The following is a 13,694-nucleotide window of genomic DNA, read 5'->3' as shown; positions in this document are numbered from 1 at the left end:
AGAAATTTGGCACTGTCAAGATAAGACCAATTCTCATAACTTTGAAAACATGCTGACTTCACATGTGGCCCAGCATTGAGGTTAGACCTGTTCTGCTGACATGTACATTCTACTGAATTTAATGAAATTTACGCCCAGGTAATTGGGTAAAGAATTGCAGCCTGAGTAAATGAATGTGCATGGGGTGCCGCAAAGTTGAGCAGCATGCATTGACAGACCCTTCTAGTTTTCCCAGTAAAATGTAGGGATGAATGGAATACCTGGGACTTAGGGCGCACTTCAAAGCAATTATATACAAACGCTTTATTGCAGGGGTGGGGAACCTGGTGGCCTTCCGAATACCGTTGGACTACAACTCCCATAATCCTTGACCATTGGCTGTGGCTGATGGGAATTGGAATCCAAAAGCATCTAGAGGGGCACAGTTTTCTTGCCTCTACTTCAATGCATACCCAAAATGAGCCAGCCTACCCTAGGAAATCAGCCCACAGTCCAGTGCATAAGGAGCAAGCCATCTGGATCGCCTTGCAGTTTAGCAGTGCCTTGCAGCCAGCACACACAAGTTCAGAATGTGAACTGTGAGCCACCATGCATCTGCAAGAATCTTGCTATTTCCAGTTTTTAACTTTAAACGTAAGATTTTGGCTCTCATAGAACAATTTCTAGCTTGGCTGTCTATAATAAGCTTGAAATATCGAGGCCACAGTAAATGGAGAATTAGCCCAGAAAGAAAAAATACGTTTCATTATATAATTTTCCAAAACAAATGGCTTCAAAAGCTTTCTTGGCTAAGTTTCGACCCCTCCTCTTATATAACTGCTGTCCCACCATCAGTTTCTCTGAAAACATTGCGGACTGAGCCCAAAGGACCCCATACTCATCCGCTCTTACTTGAACATTATTAAGCCAGCTTGCACATCGCCATACTGTTTCATAGCCATTGCTGCGGACATGGAGAAGTCCTCATTTTCTTTGTCTTTATCAGAGTGATTCTGGCAATAATCAACAAGTGTTGTATTACAAGTTCAGTCCTGAGACTTCAGAGTGATCATTACAAAGTTCCAATAGTTTTGTTGAAGGGCTCGAATGTAAACAGATTGCCAGCAGTGGGTGAATTAAAGCCATTTCCACAAGATATGAAGAAAGTCTTCCTCCCCCCCCCCCCCATTGCATCTCCAGTGCCTACGAGAGTGATTACACATCTTCTGCAATCTGTCTGGTATGTAATACCATTTAGATTCACACAGACCAGCTATCATGGGGCATGTTTACGTACAAATTTCCCATCTGTTATCCAAAGTGTTTCTATTTCTAGCATACTCCCACACCTTCCTAACTTTGTCTTTTTAGAGCTAACAGAATAGTTAAGTCAGCCACAGAACCGAGACCTATCGTTCAGCAGAACTCATGTTTTGCATAATATAAATCATGATTAATAAAAGGTCCCAGGTAAAATCCCTGCATCTCCAGTTAAAAGGATCAGGTAGCAGGTGGTGTTAAAATGTGATGCCTGGCACCTTGGAGAGTGTGGCTGTGCACACACCATACATTTAAAGTGCATGATTTCCCCTCCAAAATGATTCTGGGAGCTGTAGTTTGCACCTCACAGGGATACCATTCCAAGCACCCTCAACAAACTACATTTCCCAGGATTCTTTGCAGGGCAAGTCGTATGCTTTAAATGTACGGTGTGTATGCAGCCCCAGATTCAAATTCCCACCCAACTTACTGGATGACCTTGAATAAGTCAAACTGTCCCAGCCTGACCTACCTTACAGAATTGTTGTGAAGATAAGGGAAGGGGGCACTAGACGGACAGACAATCTGACCTGATTTAAGGTACTTTCCTACTCACCTGTCTTAATCAGAGGAAAAAGCTACTTCACACATCCTCGCTGAGTTCTGTTTGCTACCAACTCAACTGCAATGTTAAGGGCAGTGCTCGTAGGAACATTATCCAATTTCAGACCTCAGTTGCATAAAATATATGTGGGAGGCCATTGCATACAGAGCAGCTTCATGGAGACATTATAGCTGCTATGTCTGCAGGAGCCCACTGAACAGGAGCTAGTGCTTTTATTGTCTGCAGCATATCTGCAATGTGGAAACAAATACTAATTTCAGTGGCTGACCACCGGTCTCGGGGGACGTGTGACCTGGCATTGCGCATTTTGGAGCCTGAGCTAATCTGCCTCTTCTTCGGGTATTGCTGTGTACCCAATAAACTATGTCCTCCTGTTCCTGTATCTTCTGGCTTTAAAGAGAGGTTGCTGGTCCAATCTGTGCATTCAGGTCTTTTCCTGGGGAGAGGTGGGTGCCCCCCCCCAAGCTTCAAGGGTGTGTGTGTGTGTGTGCTCTGGCACGGTGCCTAACTGCCGTCTCTTACTGCTGGCACACGTCTCCTAAATTTATGGTGTTTTTAAAGTTTCAAATTTGCCCAGAGCGACTGAGCTGGTATTTCCGAAATGTAATAAATACAGCCCTGCACAAAGATCACAGCTGAGTCAAACTCGTAGATCCCCACGTGCTCTCCTTTTTCTGTAGGGTACAATGTAGACTCAGGCTTGGGGAGGCCATTTATCTTCATGAGTTCTAAGATCGAATCGTAAGCCACCTCTAACAAGCAAGGACCCATGCCCTCGCTTGAGGCTCAGCTGCTCCTCGGCACATGTTGTTTATACACAACAGTAATGACAAAAATCAGGCTGCCACTCAACATGCTGATCAAAAGAAAATGATAGAAATTAAAGGCCGAGGGAGGCACAGAGGATTTCGATAAATGCACTCTGTGTTATTATCAGCTGCCGATTTTGATGCAAAGGAAATGCAAAGGCAAAATAATGGGATTTATCAGAGGCAGCTACGAAACTTCCTTAATAAATGCAGATGTAGGCTTTCATAAACACACGCTGCCTCAAATACAAAGCCACCTTACTTGAGAGAATCTGGTGACATTTCGAAACATAATAGTAAAATAAATGGGAATCAATAAAATCCATCAAATAAAAAGAAATCCAGTTTCCCTGGTACATAAGAGCATGCATTTATTCTAAAATTCCCAACAGGGTTGAGGAGAAGAAATTGCAGTCACAAAAATGCAAAGTATGCCATTTGCTGGAAACGTGGTGTTGTTTATGTGTCTGGATTTTTCATTTGTTTGATGTGTTTGTTACATTTTTATCTGCTTGTCATCAGGCTGAAGAGCAAATCGAGAAACTGATGAGGCTGTTTTGCTGCAGTAGGGCAATTAACTTCATTAATAACAATAATGATCTTACATTTATAGAGCAGAAAGATTTATAAATCATTCCTCCCACCAGTGAAATGTGGGCACCTTCATTGGGTAGGGGAAATGCAGCAGTTATTTCAGACCAATCTGCAATCTTAAACAATTGCTCAGTGCAAAATATAAAGACTCTTACAGTATCCGGCTGAACGCATCATCTCGTTGTCTGCGTTAATTTGTGTGTTTTCAATACAAATGTTCTACTAATTGGGGAAAAGAACGAGACAAACCGCATGCAAGTAAACTGAGTGAAAATCTCTGCAGTGTTTCGCTTTGAGTGTTGCCAGAAAATTGACATGAATTGGCACCTTTCCTTAGACATATCCAATGCATTTTTGTTAAATTTCAACCTCTCGCAGTACTATAAGGCATGTGCCTTCTGAACATGGAAGGCTGTGCAAAATCCTTATGAATAAACAAGAACGCAATCATTATCTTATAAATAATATGCAGCTTAGTGTTAAATTGTTTTGGTTTGCAATCCATCCCCCCCACCAGCCTCTCAGATACTATATGCAAACATCCATACTTTGCACAATAACTGCAGTTCTTGAAAAGTTGGCTGCTTCTAGAAAGTTGGCTTAGAAAGTCAGACCCTTGGTCTATGTATCTTGCTCAGTAGACTGCACTGGCTGGCAGTGGCTCTCCAGAGTTCAGACCAGGGTGTCTCAGATGGAGATGCCAGAATTTGAACCTGGAACCTTCTCCATACAAAGCAGATGGTCTACCACTGTGCCACAGCCCTTCCCCAAAGGGCCTGTGCTTTGTTGCTGTTGTTGTTTTTAAACCTCTGAGCATCTGCAGCCCCTTCTTACACCAGAGAGCAGGACTTAGGACCACTCTTGGTCCCACCTCTTAGACCTAAGAGCCCCAGCCTATCAACCAGGTTTTTAAATGACCAAGCTCTAAGATCCCTTTAAAATGTCCCTTTCTGGGAGAGGGATATAATCCAAGTCCTAAACATGCCTCCATTCTTACAAATCACATTAATGCTGATGGGGTAGCAGGATGCAATTTATTTTTATGATTTGGAGTTCTGGTTGTACAGAAGACCTTCTACAAGAGTAAACTATTTTGGAACTTAAGCTACCTCTATGTAGTGGCTGGAACTGGGGCAGAGTCTCAACACTGTAAACTTAGGCAGTTCACGTACATAAGCATATGGATTGTACAAAGTTAGACCACCGGGTCCATCTGTCTCAATACTGTCTACTCTGAATGACAGTGTCACCTGAAAGTCTTATCTGCAGGTCTTTTCCACCCTTGCTACCTGAGGTCATTTTAAATGAAGGTACTGGACATGCCCATTGTAGTCCTGTCTTGAGTTACATGCTTGATCCTATACAGTCTGTTAAGGATATCTCCGTACTCTGGCATAAGCTAGGCCAGAACAGTGCTGCTTCCATATTCACTGCATCTGCTCATGGGATTTGGGAGTGGCCCCAATCCTCCTTGCGTCACGTATAGGACTGAAGTCTGACATACATAGTGTTCTGAAGAAAAGTTGTCTGCTTCAAAAAATGAATTATTTAAGGTTGAAGTCACTTGATGCAGTCCTCCTGCAGAAGTTAGCAGGACTGGCCCTGTTGGATGGTTGGAAGAACTGGGTGTTCAGTGCAATCAATCAATCAATCAATCAATAGATTACTTAGGGCATGTTCACCTGTCTTCCCAAGTGATGTGTAAAATTATATTTTAATCATTTAGCTAATATGTCATCATTTATTCAGGCAGATTGTGCCCTGATCTTTCGGGGAAAGGTATAATAATAATAATATCATCTTAGGTTGGTGCCAAATATGTGGAAAGGATGTGAATATGTCTGAATGATTTGTCTGGTTAGACAACTCCCTGAACTCAGGGAGATGTGAGATAAGGAATATGAGATATAAGATGCTTTCCATGTGCATTTTTATGTGGACAAAGTGTTGATAGGAAGGCAGAAGGTAGAAAGAGAGAGGAAACATTATGATTTCTTCTTCTTCCTTAAGCCTGAAGAGTTTTCTCCTGCTGGCTTCAGTCCCTGCATGGGGCTTTCTTGGTCAATAACATCCGATGCTCTCCTTGCTGAAGGAGATGGTCCAAGTGACATGCCACTGCATGAAATTACTCTCACCTCACCCCTGAAATATCCCAAGAGTCTGGCTCCATTATGACTGTGTACAAAGTCCGGGTCCACAGCCAAACAAAGGGATGAGGAAAGAAAGTGTAAGTTACCATAGCAACACTATCCAGGCAGGCTGGTTTTATCAGCAAGGGGCCTGGCTTTCTGCCTGAGTTACAGGAATCTGAAGCAATTTATTTGCACTGCAAGACAGAAGGATTGGAGAAGAGCAAAGGGAGGGGCGGAAGAGCTTTTGCCTATGTGCACGGTCCGTTGGCATTTTCAGTGGGAAAGGCTGGTTCACCTTATCCACAGATCCTGCTACAGGATGACAGAAAATACTTGAGCCTCCTATATAGCAGTTTGGGGTTGGAGTTGAATCCTAGCATTCCACTGGAATTAGGTGAACAGGAATAAAACTTTGTGTCTTGCCCATGATGTAGAAATATCTTTGCACATGGTGGCTGGTGGGAGTCATAGTTCCAAACAACTGGAAGGCATCAGATTGGTAAATCTCATATAGAGTAATCATTCTTCCTTCTTCACAAATTATACCTACCAGTTTACCTGTGATTATCATCTTGGATTCCATGCTATCAAGTCCCTGGTTGGAGTGCCTTTAATTTAAAAGCTTTCCTTTATTTAGAAGTATATTGCTCTTTGTTCGAGAGCATCACAGGCTGCATCTTACAGCACCATGGTACTCCATAATAGAGATAACAGAGCTAAATCTGTTGTTGGCTGAATAAGAAAGCTGGTTATGTGCAATATGTCCTGCTTCTTGATTGTCACCTTACAATCAGCCTTCCTAATCCTCTCTCTAGCTTGGTTATTTGGAAGCATACTTTCTGCATCGGGGCCAGCCTGGATCAGCTTCCCTGTGCCAATGTTGTCTTCTCTCCTCCTGCTTTTGAGTTTCCCACAGGCATCTGGTTGGCCACCGTGATAATGGGATGCTTGGCTAGATAGGTCTTTGGTGTGATCTAGCAGGGTTCTTCTTATGTTCTCCCCCTGCCCTGTCATATCATTCAGTGCAATGCCTGCCCATCTGGTGCCTGTGGGTGCCATCACGAGTGGCCCATGCATGAGGCAGGGTGAGGCTGCTGCCTCGAGCAGCAGAAGCCCCAGAAGCAGCATCCCCTGCCCACCACACCCCCTCCGCTGCCAGTGGACAAGTGATGCTGACTTCTGGCGAGATGGCAGCACTGAAACCTGGCAAGATCCAGTGGAACACCTGAGATCTTGCTGGAGGTCAGCACCACTGTTGCCACTTTGCAACCACCACCGCACAACCCAGGTAAGGGAGGCTGCAGTGGTGGCGTGATGCGGCGGCAGGGTGGCAGCAAGGCAAAGAGGCACCTACCTGTTTCATCTCAGGTGCCCAAACAGGACATGGTGCCCCAGATGCCATGGTGCCCACATAGGCTTTCATTGGCCCCTTTAGGCAAAAGCCCCAGACTCTGTGCTTTCATTTATAAAAAAAAATTAAAAGTAGGTCTCTAACCTGCTAGAAAGAAAATTATGAAGTAGAATGTGCAGGTATCCTTTGGGGGGGTTATAATTTTGTGTTATACCATGCTCGCCATAGTGGTCATTTTATGACTGGTACCCCTAGTACTCAATCAAAATATAAAATGTGGGCCCTTGTCCCAAAAAATTGGCAACCCCTGATTTAGCAGAACTTACAATGTGGTGTCATTATAATTCCCCCCAAATTCTGCTACTGGCTCCCATTGACATGGTGGGAAAACTATTTGATGGGCAGGATTGCAGAGTGGTCATGGGCCCCACTTTACAGATAAGAGTCCTCTGTTTGACATAGCCCTCTGTTTGAAGAGATGTCCAGTCTGAGTCTGGTTGAAAAATTAAAAACCATAACTAGAGAGAGAGCAAAGACCTTGAGATTACCCTCCAGATCAAACAGACATGCCGCTCACCTGATCACAAGGGAAATGTATTGCATAGTAAGCCCACAACTTACATGGGGGTTACATTCTGGGAATTCACCTAAGGCTAAAAGCATGTATAGTCAAAACACATTGGGAGCAATGGTGGGTGAGGTTGCCAAAGTCATTTCCCCCAGAACCCTGTCTCCTTTTTGCAAATTAAGAACTGCTCAGGAGCCTTTGAAGAGATGGAATATTAGAAGATGTAGGAAAGTTAACTGGACCCTTCCAATAGCTAAGTATCTTGACTTGAGGTTCCTGTCTCCTTAGAGGCACTTGTTGGGATGAAGTCAGCATGGTTTTTACCATGATAAAATTCCTTCCTTCATTAAAGAAAAAGATTATTCTTCCAAAGTGAACTTGGATGGATGCTTCCTCACAGGGCTTTGCAAAACACAACTGAATCTGATGGGAACCTGGCTGTCCTGCTACCAAAGTGCCTATTGAATCTTATATCAATATTCATGTATGTCTGCACACGCAGGTTTATGCATACTTGTGAACTTTGCAAGGCACATGATTACCTTTGCACCAGTCTTGTTTTCTTGTTTACAAGTCAGCCTGTAAGCTGTTCGGGTCAGGGAAGCTGTCTAGGCATTTCTCTGCAGAGTTCCTCACACGGTGTCAAATTTTAAACTAATTAGTTGAGGAATAGCAATCCCATGCAAGCAGAGGCTTGACCCAGGACGCTCTGTATTCCATTGAGGCTTCAAGTGGGTGTGTTTTCACTCATTTCCCAGTTTAGCAATTCTTAACAGTTTGGCAGACTTGGAGTAGCTTTGATGGCAGCTGGACCCAACCTCCAAAGGGTGCTTCAGAAAGTGCCCCTCTCAACAGCTAGGGCAGACTCTTCTGCAGACCGCCAAATTGTGCTGCCAATTACACCCAAGAAATGTTGTTTTCTGTGGAACATCTCAGTTGCTTTGCCACATCGTATAGCTAGCTGGCTAAAATTTCATTTGCAGACTTTTAGAATCTCACTGGAAGGGAAACAGTACACAAATATATGGCATTTATGAAAAAGGCAGGAAGAAATCTGATTTTTTTTCAGATGACCTTGGTGTCGCTCTGTAATTATATTAAATGAAACAAGGAAAACACAAAAGATCTATTGGGTGTATAAAGAAAGAAAAGTGATGGGGATAATTGAGCCCTCCAATTCTTGAATTAGCATTCAGAATAAGGAAGTTAATTCCTTTCGGAAGGCAGCAGCTTAAGACGCTCCTTCCAGTCTCCAGACTTCTAGACTCTGGACTTAATGGTCTTGCAGGCAGCAGGAATGGGAAACTGTTTCTCAGGTAAAGTGTATTACTTTGCTTGCTTCAGAATGTGGCGAGAAAACCCTGCTGCACTTGGGGGGGCTCCGTTGTTCATTCTGCCAAGTGGGGCCCTGGAACTCTTCCTCAAAGTCCTGCACTGACAGCACCACCACATTCATGTCATGACCTCAGAGTCCAGCAGCAAACAAGACTCAGAACTGAGGCTGCAGAATCTCTAGCTAAAGAAACGGACAAGGAGCCAGACCAGCTTTGGGTTGTGGAGACCACTGAGCCAAAGGCTGGTCAATAGGAGACCCTCCCCCCAGACCCTCGTGTACTACCTGGGCCTGAATGGTCCCTGAGCAACCAAATGCACCCCGCAATGTTTTGTGGCTCAAGTGGCACACTGAGCATACAATGCAGGAGGCTATGGGATGGAGGAAGCATCATTGGACCAGAGGGTTGGCTCTTTGAAAATCTGAAGTTATCCATAAGCCTGGGAGAAGTATTCTGGGGACCGAGGTATAAAAAGACTAGGTTGTGCTCTCGATTTTTGTTGGAACAAGTTGTTTACTCAGAGCTGTCCGTGGTCCTGCAACTCCTGACCTGTGGGATTCAGCATCAAACCAGAACATGACAGCTCCCTTCCAGCATTTGTCTAATGGTTCAGCACCAGTGTGCTACACACCCGTCATGAAGATTATTGATCTAGGCAGCAGAAATACCTTCCCTACATGGTCCACATCTGATCTTCTCTTAGAAAAAGAATAATCAATGTGGTGTCTTCCAGATGTTGTCCATCACATCCAGCAACCATGCTCTATTGTCAGGGATAGTGGGATCTGGAGGGCTACCCCTTCCTTAGAAGATCAATGGGTGGGTAAGGATAAGGGTGACTATACCTTTAAGGGAACTTCCCCTGTGTGGGTTAGAAGCCTAGCCTTCCTTACCCTGCTGCCCTCCCTGTTGTTGGTCTACAGCTGCCAACATCTCAATTAACTGGTCATGCTAGCTGGGGCTAATGAGAGTTGTAGCTCACCTACAGAGCACCAGGTCGGGGCAATCTGAACTAGGTTTCACCAGTGCCACCTGCCCTAGTTCCAGATGCTCCAGATGTTCATGTAGGTATTACTTGTGGTTCCTTCATTAAATAGGGGAAGGTAACATGTGAATTGGCCCTGGAACAGGTATATAACAAATCAGTCAATTATGTTTAAAGTGTTTTATGATGCCATAGTCTTGGAAATGATTTACAGGGGAAGCTGATCCTAGGAAGCTGCCTTATGCCAAGTCAGGACATTTGTCCATTTAGCTCTGTATTGTCGCTCTGCACACACAGGCAGTGGTTCTCCAGGGTTTGAGAGAGAGGTATTTCCCAGTCCTACCTATTGATGCTGAGGATTGAACTGAGGCTCTTCTGTGTGTATAGCAGGTGCTTTACTGCTGAGCTGTGGCCTTTCAGATTCATGTTTCACATCACGAGTGTCTGTTGAGGCCAGAGTTTGGTTTGGGCTCTCTGGTGGATATTGTGCACTTGAAACCCTAAGTCCATCTGAGCCACTGGGAGTGTTGCCTTGGCTTCATAACCTTTGCTTAGTTTAGAATCACATTTTGACTTTCATTAGTTCAATTCTGAACAATGTAATTGAACTAATCAAAGTCAAAGTTTTGCCTACATTAAAATGCAAATGGAGCAAATTATTCCAAGTCAGAGTTCACCAAGGTACTCAAAGGAGGTAAATTTGAATTTGAGGGCTTGTCAAAGGAAATTAATACTCGCATTTGATTTATGGATTTTAATAGCACTCTGTTCATTTAATCTCCTGTATATGAATATATTGGCAGCTGCATGTCTGAGTGCATCATGATAGCATACACAAATCTGCTGTATGTTTCTTTGAGCATGCATGCACATATTCTGCGTCTGTGTATGCAAGCACTTGGGGAACTATACATTTGTATGTATATGCATGGTTGTACTCTGGCCTCTGACTCTCATTTATTGGGTGAAAATGGGATTAATTTCTAGACTCTTTGGTTGCCATGGCACCTGAGCATCCACAATATATAGTGCTGGGGGATTGACTCTCTGCTTATCCCAAGAGTTTGGGGACACTCTATAAACCAGAAGAATAAAGGCTTCTTTCCTCTTTGTGTGGAGCAAAGAGGAAAAGTCAATGACAGCAGATTACTCATTTGTGGCCCATTCTTTCTATGGTTGGGAACAATGAAAAAAGACCTATAGGAGCACATTTCTGTTGAAACCACTCATTAAAAAATGTACACGAGATATTCATCATTGTTCATAATAATATTAACATTAATACTCAACATTTGTATAATTATAATAATTATACAATTGTGATTTCAAGTGTTTGAAGTGCTTCACATGCATTATTTAGTTGTAATAGTTACAATAGTTACCCTGTAAGATTTTATCTCTTGTTTTTCTGCAATCAAGCAGCATACAAATGTTGTTAAATAAAAATAAATGAAAGATAAAACAGTATTATTCCCTGAGGCTGAGGCCACCTAGTATATCCATGACAGAGGGACTTCCTGGTTCATAGCTTAGCCTTAGCCATTATATTGCATCTGTTGTCATGGTTGTTCAGTGGTTGTTCAGCAATATAGCAATATATATTGTATACTGAGAGGGGTAGCTACATGGCTTGTTCTGCTCTCTGAATAAAATAAGTGAGAGTGGGCTGTGTTAATTGGATTCCAGATATCTACCTATTCTGCCTGTTTGAAAAGAAGTGATAGTAATAATTAATGTCATGATTGGTTAGAAAATTCTGTTAAAGCCATTGCTTGTTCCTTTGGGCTACATCAAAAAAGATGGCAGCAGGGGAAGATAGATGACTAATTGGACTGAGATAGCATCCAAATGAAAAACCAATACTACTGGCTTAAAGACTATGGAATACACATTTTAATGGCAAGACTAGCATGTTCAGTGAATGAAAGGTGTGGAGGGATATACATTAACTGGAGGTTAAAGGGGTGTCATTCTTTACCTTTACCTTTACCTTTAAAAAGGTAAAGGTAAAGGGACCCCTGACCATTAGGTCCAGTCGTGGACGACTCTGGGGTTGCGGCGCTCATCTCGCTTTATTGGCCGAGGGAGCCGGCGTTTGTCCGCATACAGCTTCCAGGTCATGTGTCCAGCCGCTTCTGGTGAACCAGAGCAGCGCACGGAAACACCGTTGACCTTCCCGCGGGAGCAGTACCTATTTATCTACTTGCAATTTGATGTGCTTTCGAACTGCTAGGTTGGCAGGAGCAGGGACCGAGCAACGGGAGCTCACCCCGTCGCAGGGATTCGAACCGCCAACCTTCTGATCAGCAAGTCCTAGGCTCTGTGGTTTAACCCACAGCGCCACCCGCATCCTTTGGACAAATTTCCAGATCAGACTTCTGAGCAGTCATCGGCTAAGGCAGCCTTCACTAACCTGGTGCTCGTCAGATGTTTTGGATTAGAACTCCCATCAGCCACCACAGGCATGAAGTTGGCAAAGGCTGGGTTAAGTCAACGTGTAACTATCAAAATGCAGCAGCAAGTAATAATGTGGGGAAAAGAGACCCCTTGGTTCTCCTAGCAACCAGATCTTTAACCTCTTAAGGAACTGAGCATTTTTACTAAAGCTCCAGACTTTATAACCATTTGTTTGTTTCCCTAATCCTACTAAATTTCCCCTGCAGTTTTCTACCTGGCCCATGCTATAGGACTATGCCACATAAATCATTCATCCAGGTAGGAGCAGTTCTGTATGCTCACTGAACAGGCCTTCCAATTACTTCACCACCAGCACAAATTAAAGGGCCCCCACAACTCTGCAAACCTCTGAATAACAACAGAGTGATCCACAATCTGTGTCTTGATGGAGCAATTAGAGAGCCATTCTGATGCAAATCCAGTGATGAGAACACAGTCCCAGTTTGTGTGTTTTGAAGTCTTGGCCAAATAATTGAATCTCACCCTCCCCTCCCCTGCTCCAAGCCTCTATAAGGTGATATTGACCTCTGCTGGTTGAAATGCTCCACTGAAGCAGAGCATCTGGAATTCAGAATTAAATTTCCAAAATTTTGCAGTGAGGAAGTCCACATTCCATGATTCGAATATATCAGAGAATTTACACATTAGGTTAATTGGCACACTTTGCTCCCAGAGTATAGTTTGGTGGGGGGAGTGAAGTTTGGCAGAATCTGATGTTTTGTTCATAGTTCCCCCACCCCAAAAAATGTATTTCCATGAACCCTATGGAGCTTTAAACTGTGTGTGTGTTTTGGTGAGTTTAATTCCCTCCCCCAGCTGAAAGTCTCCCCTGTTGCTGCATTGTCTTTTCCCACTCCCCTAAAGACGGAGGCGTCCAGTGAGCAGCTTGATGTGGGTGTGTTTTATATAGCTGAAGGGGTGAGCAGGTGGCCATTACTATGCTATGCAGGTGGCTGCATAAAGCCGAGTGATGTAACATTTGGGGATGGCATTGTAGCAACTCTCCTGGGGAATCATGCTTCCATCGACTAGGGCAGGCATGTGGGGCTATGGTTGTTAGCCAAGATTTCGGTGCATATTGTTAAAGGTTACTACCATGGCAGTTTCCAGTTTTCTTTGTGAGAGATATCAGGGAGAGAGGCTGGGAGGAGAGGAATAAAATGTCAAAGCAAACACAAGAGAAACAAGCTTGGAGTCAAAGAGGCAGGGCAGAACCATTTGTAGCTCTCACCTGCTTACCTGCAATTGCTGCTCGGTGGGAGCTGGCTGCTCTGTTGGGCATAATTTATTGAGTGTAATTAACTCCTGCTCCAGTTTTCAAATTGGCACTGTTATTACTTATTTCTGCTGCAGAGGTGCCTGGAGAGTGTGGAAGGAGCCCCATTGCGCTAGATGCATATACATAACAAATGGAACAGCTGACCCTTTCTGAAAAAGGCTGCAGCCAAACATGGGAGGTGATTTGGGTGGCTCCTGCAAGAGAGAGTTTGCAAATGTATTTCTGATTGGAGGGCCAAACATCAGTCCTGTATGAAGAACAGATTTGACTTTATGTATTAACTTTCTGCATAAGATGTGCTCAGAACCAAGTGGGTAGAGT

This window comes from Podarcis pityusensis, assembly GCF_964106645.2.
Source record: "Podarcis pityusensis genome assembly, chromosome: 2".
NCBI lineage: Eukaryota > Metazoa > Chordata > Lepidosauria > Squamata > Lacertidae > Podarcis > Podarcis pityusensis.
This window is presented reverse-complemented; position numbering follows the sequence as displayed.